Raw genomic sequence first — 20878 nt, 5'->3', positions numbered from 1 at the left:
CCTCACATACGAAGAAAGGCCTGTGAAAATCCTTGATAGGAAAGTGCGTAGTACACGCAATAAGGACGTCAACATAGTGAAAGTACTTTGGTCGAACCACGAGTACGAAGAGGCAACGTGGGAAGCCGAAGCTGAAATGAAGATCAAGTATCCAGAGTTATTTTCTGAGGTGAGTTACGAGGGCGTAACTCGTTTTCTTTAAGAGGGGTAGAATGCGATAGAAATTCGCGCTTTTTACCTATTTTTATGGTATTTTTATGCATTTCATGCTTGTTTTTTTTTACATGTTGATGCAAGTAAATAGATTCTCCGCATAAGAAAATGTGTTCTTGAGTATTACAAGTAACTTTTAGTTGGCAAAAGAGTGCACAAGAGTGGCACAAACTACTTCTACAATAAGAATAAGTTGAAAAGTTTGGAAAGATATGTGATTTTCGTGTCAAGTTTCGGGACGAAACTTCTTTTAAGAGGGGTAGATTGTAATCCCCCGTAATCTTATACATTTCATTTATATATTTTGACGTATATTTAATATATTTAAATAAGAATTTATGAATTTTGGAAATAAATATATAATTAACGTACATTTACTTATTACATTTTAATATTTTCAACGATTTACGAAATCGAAAATAATTTTAGAATTTTAAGTTGAAAAGAATTTGAATTACGAAAGTTGATTGAAATTAGAAAACGATCATATTCAGTTTTGGATTCGAATCATAAAAGCTAAATCCTAATTCTAGCCTACTTGGGAAAACCCAACATCAAAGCCCAAACCTCAAACCCTCACCCAAGCTATTTCACGTAAAACAAACCAAGCCCTTCTCTCTCTCCCCTCCATACTCACGTGAAACCAAAGAAAGAGGAAACCCTCCATCCTTCCTCCAATCCCACGCACCAACACTCAACAGTTTTCTCTCTCCACGCCGTCGCCGAGCTCGCCGCCGTCTAGCACGCCTCCGCCGCCGCCTAGCACGCAACTCGAGTCGCACAGCCGCCGCCAATTCGCGTCGCCGTGCCCAGCCCCTGCCGCGAGCCACCTCCGTCCGCCGGCTCTCTCTCTCCTCCTTCTTGAATTGACGGAGAATTCTCTTTAGGTGACTTTTGAAAGTGTTAAAGTGGCCTATCAGTTTGTTTACACAAGGTACGTACATACTTGTGTGCTTGGAATATGTGCTAATTGTTGAAACCATGTTGAATTGTTGATGAACTTGGTTATGTTGATATCGTTGATGAATTTAGTCAGGTTGAATATTGCATGTTTAATACTGTTGGTTAGACATATTGAACCTATATTGCATTTTGAGGATTATAGCATGTTAGTATGGATGATTGATACAAACATGTTTGATTGGGAACACTAGATTACTTTTTATATAATTCAGATCAGTGGATTGTCGTTCCCTTTTAGCTTTTCACTACTTTATGAGGGCCGAGGACCTCATTTAGTAAGTTGAAACCTTATACCCATATATATACAGGGTTGATCAATATTAAAGGAAAGATTGGAGTTAATTGGAATGAGTCTTGTTTGATGCCTTTGTGATCACTTACTTAATTCCAAGATAAAAACAGTTGTAAATAAATGTGGATTGTATGCCTTATGTGATTGTTGAGTCATAACAGGGTGTCAATTTGTAAATCATGTAAAGTGAAACTGAGTAGCAATAGCTTTAGACTGTGCACGTCTAAAGTGACGGACAAACATGAGTTGGGGTTCATGGTGGTAGCCCATGGCCTTTAATTCAGACCGGATTGATCACCGTGTCCTATTTTTATTCAAACGTTCCTCGATATCGCAGGTCACTGAGGTTACGGAGTCACGCCCGTACCTCGTCTTCCTTAGTGAAGCCTCTAGCTAGAAAACTCGGTCCATTGTCTATTTCAACTAAAATAATATTATTGTTATAAAAGTCCAGTCCAGTCTAGCCTAGTCTAGTTAAGTATGGTCGTCAAATTATCATGTTTTGTCTGCCCTTGTTTATTTTCATTAGTATCATGTTAGGATTATTATTGTTTTAGTATGTAGTACTCAGCTTTGCTGATTACGTGCTTTGTTTGTGTGTGTTGATCATGGCTATGCCTTATTGATCCTGTGATGACCCATCTTTGGTGAGCAGTCTCTCTAAGGATCAATAAGCGTTGCCCATCTACAGGTTTGAAGATGATGCATCATTGGGATCGGGATTAGAGAGCTTGTAGTTATATTTGCTTTATTAAGTGATTTGGTTTGTTAACTTAAATTTGAAATTTGTCGTACTATTCGTATTTCCTTATTTCAGTTAATTGGTTTGGACCTAATATGTAATAAGATTATTTATGAACCTAACAGTTAGTTTTATGTTTTCCGCTGCAAAATTCTGAATAAACCGTTACGTTTTCACACGGGCGATAATACTTTGATAATTCCCTACAGTTATATTTAAAAAGGGGTATTTTAGAAAATGGGAATTGTCGGGGTGTTACAAGTTACACCATTGATGATGGATTAATTAGTGTTCTTGCTACCTTACAACAAACACCTTCAGTTGGTCACTATACTTTAGTGGATGGACTACTGAGAAGAAAAACCAAGATTGTGTTGGGTCCTGATGATGCTTTGAGGACAAAGGTCATCAATTGGTTACATTCAGAACCTGAGAGTGGTCACTTAGGAAGGGAACTGACTTTAAGAAGGGTCAAAAATCTGTTCCACTGGAAGGGAATGACAAAGGATGTGAGGACTTTTGTTAAACACTGTAAAGTGTGTCAAGCAGCTAAATATGATACATCTGCAAAACCAGGGCTACTGCAACCATTACCCATACCAGAAGCTATGTGGATGGATATTTCTATGGATTTCATCACAGGCTTACCTAAATCAGCTGGTAAGGATGTCATCTTTGTGGTGGTTGATAGATTAAGCAAATACAGTCATTTTATGACTTTGTCTCATCCATTTACTGCTATCCAAGTTGCTCAGTCATACTTAGATCATGTTTTCATATTACATGGGTGGCCTAGAAGTATTGTGAGTGATAGAGATCCAATCTTTTTAAGTCAATTCTGGAAGGGGCTTTTCAGTTTACATGGAACATCTTTTCTGCTGTCTTCTTCCTACCATCCAGAAACTGATGGCCAAACTGAAGTGGTTAATAGATGCCTGGAAACTTATCTCAGATGCATGTGTAATGAGAATCCCAAAGAGTGGCATGCTTGGTTGCCTTTGGCTGAATGGTGGTTTAACACCCATTTCCATTCTGCAACACAACTGACCCCATATGAAGTGGTGTATGGTCAACCACCCCCTTTACATTTGCCATACTTGCCTGGGGGTTCAGATAATGCAGAGGTTGACAGGAGTTTGCAGAGGAGAGAAGCAATGCTCACTCTTCTCAAATCCCATCTTCACAAAGCCCAAACCAGAATGAAACATCAAGCAGATAAACACAGGTCTGACAGAGTGTTTATGGTGGGTGATTGGGTCTGGCTGAAGTTACAATCTTACAGGCAGCAGTCAGTTCAACATAGAACCAATTAGAAGATTTCAATGAAGTATTATGGTCCATTTCAAATCATAGGTGTTGTTGGCAAGGTGGCTTATCAGTTGAAATTGCCACAGGAATCTAAGATTCACAATGTTTTCCATGTGAAGGCTTTTCATGGAAAACTCCCTATTGCTACTCATATTCCTCAGTGGTTTCAAGGGAAAAATGCAACCACAGTGTATAAGCCTTTGGCTATATTGGACATTCGAGTACTTGACTCCCAACACCTGTTAGGTTATGATACATATGACAATTCATAAATCATGCGGAAAAACCATAAAGCCAGGAAAGCATATTATATTCACATAATCATTTAGCATAGAATTGATGCATACATGTTGTAGCGTGCCTTCCCTAGCTGCGCCCGAACCGAACAAGAACAAGTCTTTAGGACTCCAAATGTCGTCCCTCCGTAGATAGTCCACAGTACGTCCGGATCCGCCTCAAGATTGACCAACTAGAATCGCCCTTAAGGTGCTTAGGATTTTCGGCTCTTATTGCAAGTGTATGGCTGATTTATATTTCAAAAACTTACCCTTTTGAATACTTCAATCGTACCTGCAAATAATGACCCTAGGCCCTTATTTATAGAGGTATGGAAAAGGAACTGGAATCCTATTAGGATACTAATTAGTTAAACTAGAATCCTAGTAGGACTCTAACTAATTAATTTTATCCTTTTAGGATTAGGACTTTAATCATCAAACAAATCCTACACAATTTAGGTTTCGTATATGAACACAAACTCTACACGAGCATGACCCACGAGCGTGCAGGCCATGCCCGCGCACAGCCCACACGGCCGCTCGGCCCACGCGAGCCGCAAGACCACGCGAGCAGCAGCACAGCTCGCAGCCCATTGTTGCGCGCGTTGTGCGCGCTGCCACGGCCTGCTGGGCCTGGCCTTGCGCTGGGCCTGGCGTGGCCTTGGCTGTTTGTGTGGCGCGCTTGGCTTGCTGGGCGATGGCCTGGCTTCGTGCTGGGCCTTCGTCCGGCAGGCCTCGTCCGATGCTTATTTGTACGATACGCTTCCGATTAAATTCCCGGTTCCGGAATTCATTTCCGATACGAACAATATTTAATATTTCCGATTCCGGAATTAATTTCCGTTTCGAACAAATATTTAATATTTCCGTTTCCGGAACTATTTTCCGATTCCGATAATATTTCCGATTCTGACAATATTTCCGTTTCCGGCAATATTTCCGATTCCGGCAATATTTCCATTTCCGATAATATTTTCCGATACGTACCATGTTTCCGTTTCCGGCAACATCTACGACTTGGATAATATTTATATTTCCGATACGATCCATATTTCCGTTTCCGGCAATATCATCGTTTCCGGAGTATTCATTTCTTGCTTGTGACGATCTCAGCTCCCACTGAAACCAAGATCCGTCGATTCCGAATATCCATAGATAGAGTATTTAATGCCATTAAATACTTGATCCGTTTACGTACTATTTGTGTGACCCTACGGGTTCAGTCAAGAGTAAGCTGTGGATTAATATCATTAATTCCACTTGAACTGAAGCGGCCTCTAGCTAGGCATTCAGTTCACTTGATCTCACTGAATTTATTAACTTGTTAATTAATACTGAACCGCACTTATTAGACTTAACATAGAATGAATACTTGGACCAAGGGAATTATTTCCTTCAGTCTCCCACTTGTCCTTAGGGACAAGTGTGCATTTCCTAATTCCTTTGTCACTCGATGCTTGCTCTTGAACATAAGGCAAGAGTTGTCATCCTTATTATGTCCAGAGGTGTTCCTCGGTTTCAGAGTTCAACTGATCAAATAAACAAATAATCATAGCCTATGATTCATCCGAGCACGGCCATGCATTTCACAGTTTCTAGCTCTCCGAGTGGCCTTGTACAACTTTTAAGCATCTCATCCCAATTTATGGGAGGACAATCCCAATCTTGTGATCTTGAGATTAGACTTCGTTTGATAGGTGATTACCTGAGCGTTGCCTCTATAGCCTCCTTTTACGGTGCGACGGTTGGTCAACGTCAAAGCAACCAGTTCTCAAACAAGTAATCTCAAATCACTCAGGTATTGAGGATTTAGTGTCTAATAATTTTAATGAAATTTACTTATGACAGATTTTCATCTCTTACAGTAAAGTTTCATAGGTCTGTCCGATACTAGTCTTCCCAAAGTAAGTATCTATGCATATGATTATGACATTGCCATGTCCACATAGTTCAAGAAACAGAACTACTAGTCATCTTGCATTCTAGTCGTCTAACGTTTTCTATGCGTCCAATTTTATAGAAAACTCCGACCAGGGACCATTTTCAACTTTTGACACTCAAGTTCACTTGATAGACATTTCTTAGTCACAGGACTGGTCCTGACAGTCTATCTTGAATATATCGTCAAATTGAAGGGACTCATCATTTAATACTAAACCAAGATTAAATGGAATATGAAAATATATTTCATATATGATAAATGTTCAACCCCAATGTTTTACAACCATGGGCCTCAAACCCATCTTCTAAAACAGTTCATGGAATTCAAAGCTATGCTTGATTTCCAGTGCTACAATGTGAGTGTTGCTTCTCACTTGTTGCATAGGTTTAGTTATCATGCTTTGCCAATCTTAATATCCTTTTCATCGAATGTCTCTTCGAGATAGGATGATAAGATCTTTTGAGTGTGTTTAGTTTGTGATCTATTCTTTCTAGCTATAATAGTGGTTCTACGCATTTTGCAATGAAGAACCATCAAGTCAGCAGACATGTGATCTACCCAAGTTCAATGAAGAACTCTTTAACATAAACAACCCTGTTTAATTGCTTCTTAGGCAATAAGTACTTTTACTTCAACTGTATAGGTTGCTAGTGATGCTTTGATTGGATTTACTTATCCAAGCAGTTCACAGATATGTGGAAGACTTTCCAGCTGTATCTTAGAACATAGAAATTAATATTTTAATTTCCCACGCAACAACTCATGGTCTCCAATCCATGTTGCCATTTCAAAACACGATGCTCTATAGCTCGTCCTTGTCAATGGTTAACTCCAAATGAATCTTGCTTGATCCTTTGCTAGTGTTTATGCGTGCAGCATCAATATTTAGCATATCTTTATTTCCTTGAATCAATAACTATTCCTATGTACCTTTTCAAGTACCATAAGTATTCTTGATCTCAATCTAGTTGATCTTCACTTATATCAATAGAGATTGGTATATTTTCGTCATGCCTAAAGTCATACGATACGTTTTTGGCGATCCTCATATTATATCATACATGATAAATTCTTTTGCAGAATAATTCCCAATTGAATTCTAGTCATGTAACTTTAGCTCATCTAGTTTCAGTAGATACTAAATCCAGCTAAATTCTTTGACATATAATATAGGTTAAGAATCTTACTTAGATTCTTTGATGTTTAACTTAGTAAATGCTTATACATAGTTCAAACATCCTTTACTCAGATTTATTCATATGGGTCGAATATCTCCAATGGAGTCTTTCGTGTTTGATTTAGTAAATGCCATTACTTAATCCAAAACATTAATATAAGATCTTTGTAAATAGATCTTAATACCCAGTATGTACTAAGTTTCGCCTTGGTCCATCATTGATGAATAATTTCAAACCTAAGTTTTTAGCATTTGAATGTTATTTCACAATAGAGAGATATGTGTGTGATACACATAGGACCAATTAAGTTTTATGTACTCCCACTAAACTTCTTATATATCTATAAGAATCATGTATATTTTATGAAACTAAAATGCTTATTAGCTTCACTTAAAATACAGTTCCAATTCCCAATTGCTTGCTTAAATCTGTACTTAGATTTTATAAGCTAGCTTTCCTTTTCAAGCATTTATTTGGATCCACAAATCCTATTACATACCATGTACATAGTTTCTTCCAACATTTGATTGAGGAATACGTTTTGTCATCCAATTGCTATATGTACCAATATGCAATCATTGCTTGAATTATAGACTTGAGCATCACGATTATGCATGAGGTTTCAACACAATCCACACCGTGAATTTGCTTGTAACCTTTTAGCAACTAATCTAGCTTTGTGTGTGAACACAATTCAATGTTTGATGGTTTTTATCCTTTAAAACAAACTTGCAACCAATAGGTGTGAAACTATTCTTGCAAATCAACAAAATTTCAATTTTGTCATCAAAACATTGAGTATGTTTTATGGCCTCTAACCATTTAAAACATTTGAGTCTATATATGGCCTCTAACCATTTTAGGGAATCTGGGTTTCGTCATAGCTTTCTTACAGGTCACAAACTCATTAATCTACATGATAATAGTTTGACTGCAAGTTGTAGGTTTCTTCACTATCTAATAGAAGAATTGCATAGTTTTAGTGATTTGAACTCTATGCCTACTTGGGTATAGAACATCAAACAATAGAATATCAATAGCCACTTGAAAGTCCTTTGAATATTCTGTTCTCCTTGAAGCACTTGTAAAGTCTTCTAAGAGATGTCTATTCTTTAAAGGCACTTCTAAAGTCCTTAAAGAATACGTGTTCGGATTTTCTAAAGAACTTCGAAAAGCCTCCGGAATGTCCGTCTATGTTTGTTGTTCGCCTCGAAGACTTTCGAGGTCTATTTTCTCCCACTTGTCATTTTGGAAACGAATCTCCAAAAGGACATTATTTCGAGCAAACAAACATTATGTTCTCAAAAATTCGTGGTAGAAACAATACCCTTGTGTCTCATTTGAATAAATCACAATGAAACATATATCTATACTTGGGCCTTAGTTTGTCGAATGACAAACACTAAGCTCCCACTGAGTTTTGCAACTCTCTAGATATATTTTATGAAAAGTTATTCTGAAATTACTTTTCAATAGCTTTGACGAATTTGGTTTAGTTTGGTGGTAGTTGAGCATTTTGTTTTAGAAATTATAGGAAAAGTCTTTATGATTCATCATTAATTGAATCAAGTACTAATTGACTTCGATTATTCCAACTAAGATATGCCATATCTTATGGAGTTAGATCGTGAAATTACAACACACAATCATTGATGATCATATTTGGTCTCAAGTAATCATCAACATGATCTAACCTAGATCTTTATGATTTCTTGCCAAGTGGATTTTATACTTCTGAATCTTTGAACTAGCCAAACAGATTCAACTTATATCACATTTGAGTAAATAAACCTATATTCACTCAAATCCATGTGGAATAATAAAGTCATAAAATCTTTCTTTAGCTTTGAACTCTGTTGTCTAGGTTTTCTAACAATAGTTCATATCTTTTGTTACTTTCAACAAGTAAGACTAGTCTTCTTAAATTGATCTAGAAATCAATGAACTTTCAAAAAGGCCATCAAAATAGAGCTTTTGAATGTTAACTTGTTGATATGGTCTAAGCAACAATGCCAAAGATTAGTGGAACTCAAATCAAGGGGTTGATTTGAACCTAGTAAAGTTCTTTAAAGAGTTGTTTGTTTTAATCAAGCATATTGACTCAACCTGTAATTGACCATTTCATTCAAATAAACAAACAAACATTGTTTTTGTTTTTCTTGAATGTGAGTCTTTCTGTGTTTGAAAACAGAAATTTAGGTATGTTGATTATGGAACAAAATAGCCATTAAGTTCCAGCCTTTGAAAGGACTTAAAACAAACTAGATGACCCTACAACTAATGTAGCATTGCCATGCTTCATTTCCCACTTGTAGGTCATTAGTGTATCCTAGCTTCCATTGTTTGAGTTATTACCGAAGTAAGAACCTCAAGCGGTATATGATACCAAGGAAGTTTGATTGCTAGGTCACTTCTCTTTAAACATAAACTTATAGGTAGAAACGGAATCGTAAATTCCTTTCATTTGTTCCTCGTTTTCCTATTTCTTGTACCCTTTCTTATAGTCTTAAGAATTGAATTCTTTAGTGTTGACTTTTATACTTTGTTAGACATGTCCAATGTCACCCCAACAAGGTTCTTACCATTTAATTTATGTTGAATATTAAGTTTCAACTAGATGATCTTACCAGAAGCTTCTAAAGTTCTCTAAGCATCGATCTATTCGAATGTCTAGGGACTAGACTCATTCGAGAATTAAATGGACAAAGATATTAGGTTGTTAACCATTGGTAAAGCTGAGCGTTTAAACTCAATGCTTTATGATCTCAAAACTACATTGTATTTTGAATTCACAAGCACCAATCGGTTTGCCATTCGATTTTGATGTTCGAAAACAACCATAAAAGTCACTATAAGAAGCGTACATTTTAAATTGCTCACTTTCTCTCATTTCCGTGAATCGTTCTTGGATTCACTACCAATCGAGGAAATTTACTGTTACCTTTCTAAAAGGATTTATTGCAGTGCAAGATATTTAATTATAAACAATAATTAAAACATACATTGAAGCATGCAAAGTCTAAACATTTATCATGAATAATAACTTGAAAATGAAAGCAATCATGCAATTTAAACAAGTCATTAGCATTTTATTCGAATTATGTGTTCCGGCAGGTGTGAATAAAATGATTCCAAGACCCTAAAATCATTGAAGAACTAAGCACAGTTTGTCGACTTAATCCTAAAACATCTTAGGTAAGCAAAAGCCTTTTGCTAATAGTCTAGAAACTATTCTTGGTTGATAGGTACGTCTAAGAACTTATTAGGTAAACCTATCGATTTTGCCACGACATAAAAGGACTCCTTACTTATATCGTTGAGTTTCACCAAAACTAACATGTACTCACAATTATTTGTGTACCTTGCCCCTTTAGGACCAATAAGTAACACCTCGCTGAGCGAAAACTATTACTAGATTGATGTAAAGGATATCCAAGCAAGTGTATATTTTGGCATGGCACCTTTTAACTCAATTTTTAAGTTTGGAACTTAAGGCTCTTACTATGTTGGTTAGATTTTAAGTGAACTAAAATCCTTAATCATGCAACATAATCAAGCTTTGATCTCATGCATTTTAAGACATATTTAAAAGCAATAAATAACTTAAAACATGCATAAGATAAATGTGATCTAGTATGGCCCGACTTCATCTTGGAGCTTTAACTTCAAAGTCCGTCTTGAAAATCTCCGTGGGAGGCACCATTTTCTTCAAATAGGATAAGCTATAATTAAAACTAATTACAACTATTTGATGGTACGCAGACCATATTTGAATTGAAAAACAACTTTGGTACTTTAGACCAATTACATTCAAATTAATGGTATGCAGACCATATTTTCTATCCTATTTGGGCCATACTAGTCACTTCATAACCTGCAAAACAGTACATATACAATATATACCATTCACCCATTCATTATCATGAATGGCCCACATAGCTGGTTAGTAAAACACATTATGCATCACATAAACATTTGCAGCAATTAATCAAGGGCACCAATAATCTACAAATTATTCAGTCCTTATTAATTCTAATCAAGTTGTTTTAACCTTAAGGATTTGTAGACCTAATCAAGAGTATATGACTAAAAGGGCTCCCACTTAAACCAATAAATTCATATGCTTTACTAATTTTAAACATAAAAATGTATTTCTAGTATAACCGGAAACATACAAATTTAATTAAAATTTAAAGCTCATAAAAATTTATAATTGAATCCAAAAAGTTTAATTTAATTTCAGTCGTATTTAAATTAATTCATGATTTTGATTTTAGTAAAATAATTAGAATAAATAAAATTTATTATAATTACATTATTCAAAATTAAAATCCAAGAAATTAATTTAAATTATTAATTTTAAAATTAATTAAAATTACGTAAACTGAAAATTTCAAATTAAAATTTCAAAACGATCTAATCGCAACGCAACAATCCCACGCAACGCACGCCCATGGGCCACACGCACACAGCCATCGCTGGCCATGTGCGCGCAACCCATGCGCTGCGTTGCATCGCTGCTGCTCACCATCGCAAGGCATCAATCGAACACGCGAGCTGGTGCTCACTGCGCGCGCTAGCGCTCGATGCACGCGAGCCATCGCTCGCTGCGCTCGCTTGCCAGCGCTCGATCCATGCGAGCCATCGCTCGCTGCGCGCCTGCCTTTCCCGCATGCGAGCTTGCGCTCATCGCACGAGGCAGCAGTATGCGAGCTGGCGCTCGCTGCGCGCGAGCCATCGACGCTGTGCGTAGCGCTCGTGGCACGCGAGCTTGCGCTCGCTGCGCGCGAGGCTCCGCATGCTTGCGCGAGGCAGTGCGCGCTGTGGCGCAGCACGCTTGCTGCCCACACGCGACTGCTCGTGCCTTGCTCTCGCCCCTGCCCACACGCCCATTGCTCACAGCCCACGACACAAGGCAGGGCTGCTGCCTTGTGCTCGTGCACCATGCCCTTGCTCGCTGCATTCGTACCGCATGGGCGACGAGCTCCCTTGCTCGTCGTCGCATGCCCGCACTATACAACACCCCTTAAGGGTAACACGTAGCGTCCATTGCTTTGTGTGTGCAAGTTATATGAGCGAGTCGCATAAAAAATTAAAATTTATATTCAAAATTAATGACAAATTAATAAATAATATGAATTTCATAATTTTAGGGCGAAAAATCGAAAATTTATTATTTAATTGATTTCCGATTAACATGGATTCAAGTCTAGGTCATAAAAATTTAAAATTTAACACAAATTTACAATTTTTATGGTGGTTTTTAATCATAGGTATCTAATTAAATTATAACTAATTATGAAAATCAAATTAATTCTAAATTATTCCAATTTTCAACAAACTAATCATAATTACAAATTAGATTGCATAATTAACAAGGCTAGGCATTCAAACTTGTTAAACATATACAGTAGGTCAATAAAAAATTCAAGATTTATCAACAAGAATCGCAAATATTTAATTTAACATCTTAAATTTACGAAATATTGCATTCGAAAAACTAAAACCTCCGAAAAGTCATAGTTAGGCTTCGAATTTGAGAATTCTGGGTTCGGCCGAAAAAAAAAATATTTTTGTCAAAATTTTAGAATGCCTTTTACATGCGGAATTGACACAAAAATTACTCGATTTGGATGAGTAACGAAGAAACTGCCGAAAAACTGCGTACGTATAATTAAATAAACGCAATTTGCAATTAATTAACAATTACGAAAATTAATCACCCCTTTTAATTCTTGCAAATTTGTAATATTTAACCATGTTTATGAAATTTAGATTATGAAAATAATAAGAGGCTCGTGATACCACTGTTAGGTTATGATACATATGACAATTCATAAATCATGCGGAAAAACCATAAAGCTAGGAAAGCATATTATATTCACATAATCATTTAGCATAGAATTGATGCATACATGTTGTAGCGTGCCTTCCCTAGCTGTGCCCGAACCGAACAAGAACAAGTCTTTAGGACTCCAAATGTCGTCCCTCCGTAGATAGTCCACAGTACGTCCGGATCCGCCTCAAGATTGACCAACTAGAATCGCCCTTAAGGTGCTTAGGATTTTCGGCTCTTATTGCAAGTGTATGGCTGATTTATATTTCAAAAACTTACCCTTTTGAATACTTCAATCGTACCTGCAAATAATGACCCTAGGCCCTTATTTATAGAGGTATGGAAAAGGAACTGGAATCCTATTAGGATACTAATTAGTTAAACTAGAATCCTAGTAGGACTCTAACTAATTAATTTTATCCTTTTAGGATTAGGAATTTAATCATCAAACAAATCCTACACAATTTAGGTTTCGTATGTGAACACAAACTCTACACGAGCATGACCCACGAGCGTGCAGGCCATGCCCGCGCACAGCCCACACGGCCGCTCGGCCCACGCGAGCCGCAAGCCCACGCGAGCAGCAGCACAGCTCGCAGCCCATTGCTGCGCGCGCTGTGCGCGCTGCCACGGCCTGCTGGGCCTGGCCTTGCGCTGGGCCTGGCGTGGCCTTGGCTGTTTGTGTGGCGCGCTTGGCTTGCTGGGCGATGGCCTGGCTTCGTGCTGGGCCTTCGTCCGGCAGGCCTCGTCCGATGCTTATTCGTACGATACGCTTCCGATTAAATTCCCGGTTCCGGAATTCATTTCCGATACGAACAATATTTAATATTTCCGATTCCGGAATTAATTTCCTTTTCGAACAAATATTTAATATTTCCGTTTCCGGAACTATTTTCCGATTCCGATAATATTTCCGATTCTGACAATATTTCCGTTTCCAGCAATATTTCCGATTCCGGCAATATTTCCATTTCCGATAATATTTTCCGATACGTACCATGTTTCCGTTTCCGGCAACATCTACGACTTGGATAATATTTATATTTCCGATACGATCCATATTTCCGTTTCCGGCAATATCATCGTTTCCGGAGTATTCATTTCTTGCTTGTGACGATCTCAGCTCCCACTGAAACCAAGATCCGTCGATTCCGAATATCCATAGATAGAGTATTTAATGCCATTAAATACTTGATCCGTTTACGTACTATTTGTGTGACCCTACGGGTTCAGTCAAGAGTAAGCTGTGGATTAATATCATTAATTCCACTTAAATTGAAGCGGCCTCTAGCTAGGCATTCAGCTCACTTGATCTCACTGAATTTATTAACTTGTTAATTAATACTGAACCGCACTTATTAGACTTAACATAGAATGAATACTTGGACCAAGGGCATTATTTCCTTCAACACCCACCTGTGGTGCAATATTTGGTGCAGTGGGAGAATTTTCCTCCTCATGAATCTTCTTGGATAAATGCTGCTGAATTTGAGGCCACATTTCCAGCCTTTACTTTACCTTAAACTTGGGTCAAGTTTTTTAGAACAAGGGAGGTATGATAAGGATTAAATAAGTCAACTTCTTGGAAGTTTGACTTTAGGCGCCAATTTTGGTTAAAAAGTTGTTATAATTGATTTTGCTGATGTGGCAGTTGGTTGTAGTTAGTTACAGCTGAATTCTTAATGTCAGCAGTTGTATAAATAGATCATCATCTTCATTGTATGATTCAATCAATTACATAATAAAAATCACAATCTTCTTCTAATTCTCTAATTATGTTTTCTAGTTCTAAAGTCTTCTTTTCTCTCTTCTTCTAATCTTCTTCTCTTCTGTTCTGTATTCTTCTCCTCCTCTTCTGGAAGTCGATTCTATCAGCTGATCTTCACCTTGGAGATTAGTTAACAGTGAAGATAATAACCTTCCTGTATCAGTTAATGGTGGTAACTGGTAAGGCTATTTGTGGGTGCAAATTACGCTTTTTTTTTTTGTACGAGGAATTTTCACGGCCTTCGACGTGTGGAATTATATCCCGTGGTAATTTATATGGGTACTTTGATGGGCAGGATCCCTCCCTCCCAATTGATCACCTCAATTGATTGCAAATTGCCAATTTGGTGGTACGCATTAGGCGTAACTTGCGTAAGATCTAGAATAATCTCTTATATGGCTCTACCCTGCATTTTTTTTGCTACACCCAGGTAGGTGTGGCAATTTCATCTGAACCCTACGGGTATCCGAACCACCCGATCCGAATATATGGATGAAAACCCGATAAAACACTGATGTCAAACGGGTGGCGGGTGGATCGGGTGAGGGGTCAGGTCGGATTCGGGTGAAGGTTCATCAACCTGCTACCCGATCCTTCATCTGATTCATCCATCCTCCGTTGAAATTATTAATTTTTTTACTCTTTCCGTTCTTGTTTATTAGTCTCATTTTAATATTGTGATGTTTTTTTTATTAGTCCCTTTTGGAATATTTCCTTATTTGTTCAACAATTATTCCCCTTTATCCTTATATTATAACTAGATTTAAAGCCCGTGCATCGTTAAATTTATTTATTTTTGTTTGTGAGATTTTTTTCAACTTTACCCAGATGAATTTATATGAGAATTAAATACATGTAGTCCTTTAATCACAATAAATAACTTAACCTATGATCGATTTGATAATATTTGTAGTTCTATTTTATTATTTTAAACGGGATAAGTAACTTTTTCTCTTATTATATATTTTTTACTGAGTTTTATTTATCTTTTTATAATTCCTAGCAAAATTTATCTTATTATATATCTTTAACTGAGTTTTATTTATCTTTTTACACTTCCTAGCAAAATTTATCTTTTATTATCTTTTATCGGGTCTTTATTTATTTATTAATTACTTTTTATAAATCTGAAATAATATTGATATTTGATGACATTAAAATCCTACGTGGTACTATTATTACAGAGTAATAACTAATTATACAAATAAATTTAGTAATGCATAATTAAATATATATATTAATAATCAAAGATGTGTCTTAAAGACCGTAAAATGGAGTAAAATGATTATATAAACCGACTTATCATTTTCGCTAATCATAATTTTCTCTCCTATTTATTTTCAACTAATAAAGTTCATGTTATACTCTTAAAGGTGGTACATACACAATAGGTATCTAAGTTATACGATTGGATAATTGTTAACAATTAAAACCAAAATTTACATAAGATAAAATAAATTTACATAACTACTTTAAAAAAATCTAATATCTAATAATATGGGGCGATCTTCGGACTGGTGTCTTTCCACATGTAGGCTTGCAACCCCGTTTTATGTCAACGTTTATCATTGTATATTCTATGTTGGTGTAATTTTCAGTAGTCTACTATAATTTGTTGAAGTTTGTGCTTCATTTTTTCTTGTGTGCAACGTATATGTGTAATACTCCACCATAACTTAAGCAAGTATCTTGATATTGTTTAATCATGTGTGAAAACCCAGTAAAAAATAATAAGAGAAAAATAAAATTAGATAAATAAAGACCCGATAAAGAGATAAATTTTGAATTTTTTTAAAAGATAAATAAATACCCATTAAAATTGTCCTACTCATTAATTATATTCCTTTTTTTCTCCGAAATCACCAAGATCATCGCAGCATCAACGACCCCAAAACCTTCCTTCCCACCCTCCTTTTCAATCATCACCGTCCAAAAACACTGGAATATAAAAAAAAAAATCCCTCAAAAATCTCCTATATAAAAATGCTAAATTTACAGGTTCTCAACAAAATTGTGCACTCGTTCGTTCTATGTTGATACAAACAATGCCAACAACTAATATGAAATTCTCAAGAAACTTGTTTGAACTGCAACTCCTCAAAGGCTGAAGCATATACTTGTTAAATTCCCGGAATTGCCCAAGAAATGTCAAAATGATTAGCAAAGAGTATTACAACTTCAGTTATGGCTTCTTTAGGAAGATAGAGAGTACAAAAAGAATCCAAGTGATCTTAAAGAACAAAAAATAACCAAGTGTTGTTTGCATTCAAGAGTGAGGAAAATGAAAAACGGAGGAAATAGGCCTGTAAAGAAAGATGATTTCGTCAAAGCATAAGCCAAATAAGGTGTTGGATAAGGCATTGAAGACTATATTCACTGGAACATCTCCATCAGCAGGAAGAGTTGCACCTGAGTAATTTCAATAATTTGTATGTAATACGGAGTTTACTGGAAAGAAAGAAGAAAATCAATCAGCAACAGTTATACAAAGCTCAATACCGTAATATGTAATCAGGGGAGTTGAAATATGAGAAAAATAAAACAATAAAAAGAAACAAATGAACGTCTAATTAATTTTACGTGGAGGGATTGGAAGTTGTTTATATAGGGGTAAAAACATTTTTTCCTTTTTCTTAATAACGATAAAATTTATCTTTAAATATGATAAAATTTTCAAAGTCTATATGCATGATGATACACTTACAATGTTTTATCATTGGAAGAAGTTATACTCTACGCGGCTACTATTTTTTAGTTTTTTTTTTTTAAAAAAAAGAATAATAAGTTATCGTCTATTTTTTTAAATAAAACTAAAATATTAGTTATACTTGATGACGTGGAAATCTTACGTGGCGCTTCTAAATCTCTTGAAAAAACTCCCCTTTTTATATATATACTAGTTTTGATGCCCGTGCGATGCACGAGTTTTTATTAAAAAAATCCAAAATATTAAATATGATACTGGTTTATGGTTGTAGACTTATGTACATATTTTTTATATTTTCTTTAAAATATAGTAAAAGATAATAAAAAAATAATTATAAAATCCTAAGTAATTGATTAGCGAAAGTTAAAGTAAAATATCTCAAATAGTAATATTATCGAACATATTAAAAGAGGAAATGAACCAAGTGGTTTATTTTTATATTTTTCTGCATCTAAACTGATTTTAAAGGGAGTTTCAGTTTAACAAATTTTTTAAGGAACCTGTTGACAGGTTATTCTGTTTGGAATAATTGCAATAGAAATCAAGAGAAAAGCTCCTCATGCTTATACAGTCTGCAAAATTGTGAAGGCTAGGTATGGAAACTGTAACGATGTAACCATTTATATACTCCTGTAAATATTCATATAATGAAGTTGTATTATTTCTGTTAATCTCTAATGTTTATGGAGGTCATGCGCGCTTTTCTTTTCTCTACAATTTTAAGATGGGGAACGGTTGCACACATGACATTTCTAATATTCTGTCAAACAACAACTTTGAAACGAAAAGCTATAAAATCCTACTCCAAGAGCATAGCTATGTCACCTAATGCTTTCGCTTATGAAAACAGGGAATTGACATATCTCTAGGTCGGTAGATACCATGAGACCGAGGACGATTGTACTAAGGCCTTGAACTTGTACAACGCGTATTTGAAGGATCTATGAAGGATATTGTATATGCCTTGAAGTTGGAGCCAAATGACCAAGAAATGAAGAAGCAACTTGAAATTGACTCTCTCTAATCTATATTCTCCGTGTAATTGGAGTTGGGACTTTATTAATATTAGATGGGAGGCGATTAGTAATGAAAGCAGCCATCCAGGCAAAATAGCCCATAGTACATCACATTGCTACCAATACTATAGCAGTAAACAGAATGTCCTCACCCAGTATTGAACTACATTGGGCTTTATACTTCAGCCATGCTATGTACTCGTCCGATCTTGTGAGTCCTTGTTTTTCCACTGAGTCAGCCCCGAAATTTGTTTTCCGACTCTTGTAATTAATTTCAATATCATTTCCAGCCTTTAATGCATTCCAAATGAAGTTAATGATGAAGTTCAAGTTCCACGGCCTCATTGCACCCTTTTACTGCGTTTGCGGAATCCGATTCAACTATAAGTTTGGTGTATGAGATTCAATCACATCTTTTCGAAATTTTGATTGCACAATGAATTGCCAATATCTCAGGCATTATTGATGTCCATGACTGGTATAGAGGAGGAGAAGAGACATACAAAATTCCCTTTATTGTTGCGGAGCACGCCCCCTATGGCTGATTTGGACAGGCCTCGATTGAGAGAAGCATCAACGTTCCATTGAAGGATATTGATGGGAGAGACCATCAACGTTCCATATTATGTCGTTTGATTTCTATGCATGACCTAACTACATATATATATATATATATATATATATATATATATATATATATATATATATATATATATATATATATATATATATATATATATATATATATATATATATATATATATATATATATATATATATATATATATATATATATATATATATAGCATACTACTCCGTATTTCAATCCTAATTGAATTCTTCTTGAAATTATCTTTTTATTTTTGTTTAATATAATTATAGTGAGTTTTTTTTGTTTTTTTAAATATGATAATATGCATCTTTATCTTATCATGAGACACTAAGTTTATCTTTCGATTAAACATATCTTTTTATATCTTATCATTAACTCATTTTATCTTCTTTTATTAATTAATTAAAATATATTAATAATGATTTTGTGACTGGACATTCCTACGTGGCGCTCCCAATACTCTTGAAAAAACTCCCCTTTATATATATATATATATATATATATATATATATATATATATATATATATATATATATATATATATATATATATATATATATATATATATATATATATATATATATATATATATATTAGATTATAATTCTCCTTTTGTCCCAAATAAATATGCAAGTGGTCCATTTATTTTCTAATTTAACAACACTAAACACTTCACCTACCCATATTTTTTTAATTTTTTTCTCTCTCCTACCCATATGGGTGAGATTCTTTAGAGATTCACATGCAGGGTGTCTTTTTAGTGATTGTTCAATAGGATTCACATGCAAGGTGTCCTTTTAGTGATTGTTCAATATTCCATAAGGGACTAATAAATAAGAACGAATGGAGCACTACCATTACCCAATTACTAATAGAATATATAAATATATTTACATTGATATATTATAATACTCCGTGGTTAATGGATATTGGTTTATAGGCATGTAATTATTACCTGATATTTACAATTTACAAGAAAAAAAAGTTTTTTCTTAAAAGTAGGTAAAAAAATAATTATTTTTGAACTTTTATGTATTACCTAATATATTTTTTTTTAAATTATTATTAGTATTTTAGGCTATTTTATAATGTAGATGTATCAAAATTATAATTCATTCTCCCCTATATTAACACATATTGCTTTATATTAATATTATAAATAAATTTGACGATATTTTTTAATTACACCAGTTACTCACTCGTTCCACCCAATTCACCTGCAGATGATGGATGGGTCGGATGTGGATGAAGGATAAATAGGGTGATGGATGGGTCGGATGGATGGATGGACAGTTGGAGGATGGAGGTGAATTGAAGCTCCACGGAGCCACCTCCGATCCATTGCCACCCCTACACCTAGGTATAGCTAGCGCTATTACTGAGTTTTCCACTCATTTTTGGAATTTTTCTGTGTTTTTCCTGTTTTCTATTTTTATGACGATGTACATGTACGATTAAGGAGCTCAAGTTGCTCAAAGAAAAGTTATTACTGGAGTTGGTATTTTATTATGGAGATATGATATCGAGCTGAGAGATTAGTTATTATGGAAATTCGGTTATTGAGATTATTATGAGAATATTGAATTATGTTTATAATGGGATTATTGTATTATTTAAAGCATGTTATTAGAGGATCATTTTATTTGTGGGCCCATAACCCATAGATCCCATGATTAATTGTGCCTAATTCCGCTATTAAAGATCAGTTAAGTACGGTTTATTATCGATAATTAAGGTACCGAAAAGTCAATCCGTGGACTATGGACCATAGTGCACATAGAGCATGGTGCACCATGTGCACCAAAAGAACACATGTGCATAAACAAAAGAACATGACACTACGACAAAAGAACATGCAATATAATGTTTTACTTTTTTGTTATAAAAAATCACAATTTATTAAAAATATAAAAAATATATGTCCATGTTCTTTTTACGTAACCAAATGTTCTTTTAATTATATACTAATGTTCTTAAGGTGCACCATGCTCTATGTGCACCATGGTCCACCTTCTAAATTGC

Source organism: Spinacia oleracea, chromosome 2 (assembly GCF_020520425.1).
Source record: "Spinacia oleracea cultivar Varoflay chromosome 2, BTI_SOV_V1, whole genome shotgun sequence".
Classification (NCBI taxonomy): Eukaryota; Viridiplantae; Streptophyta; class Magnoliopsida; order Caryophyllales; family Amaranthaceae; genus Spinacia; species Spinacia oleracea.
The sequence above is the reverse complement of the archived record's forward strand: the minus strand, read 5'-3'. Positions refer to the sequence as shown.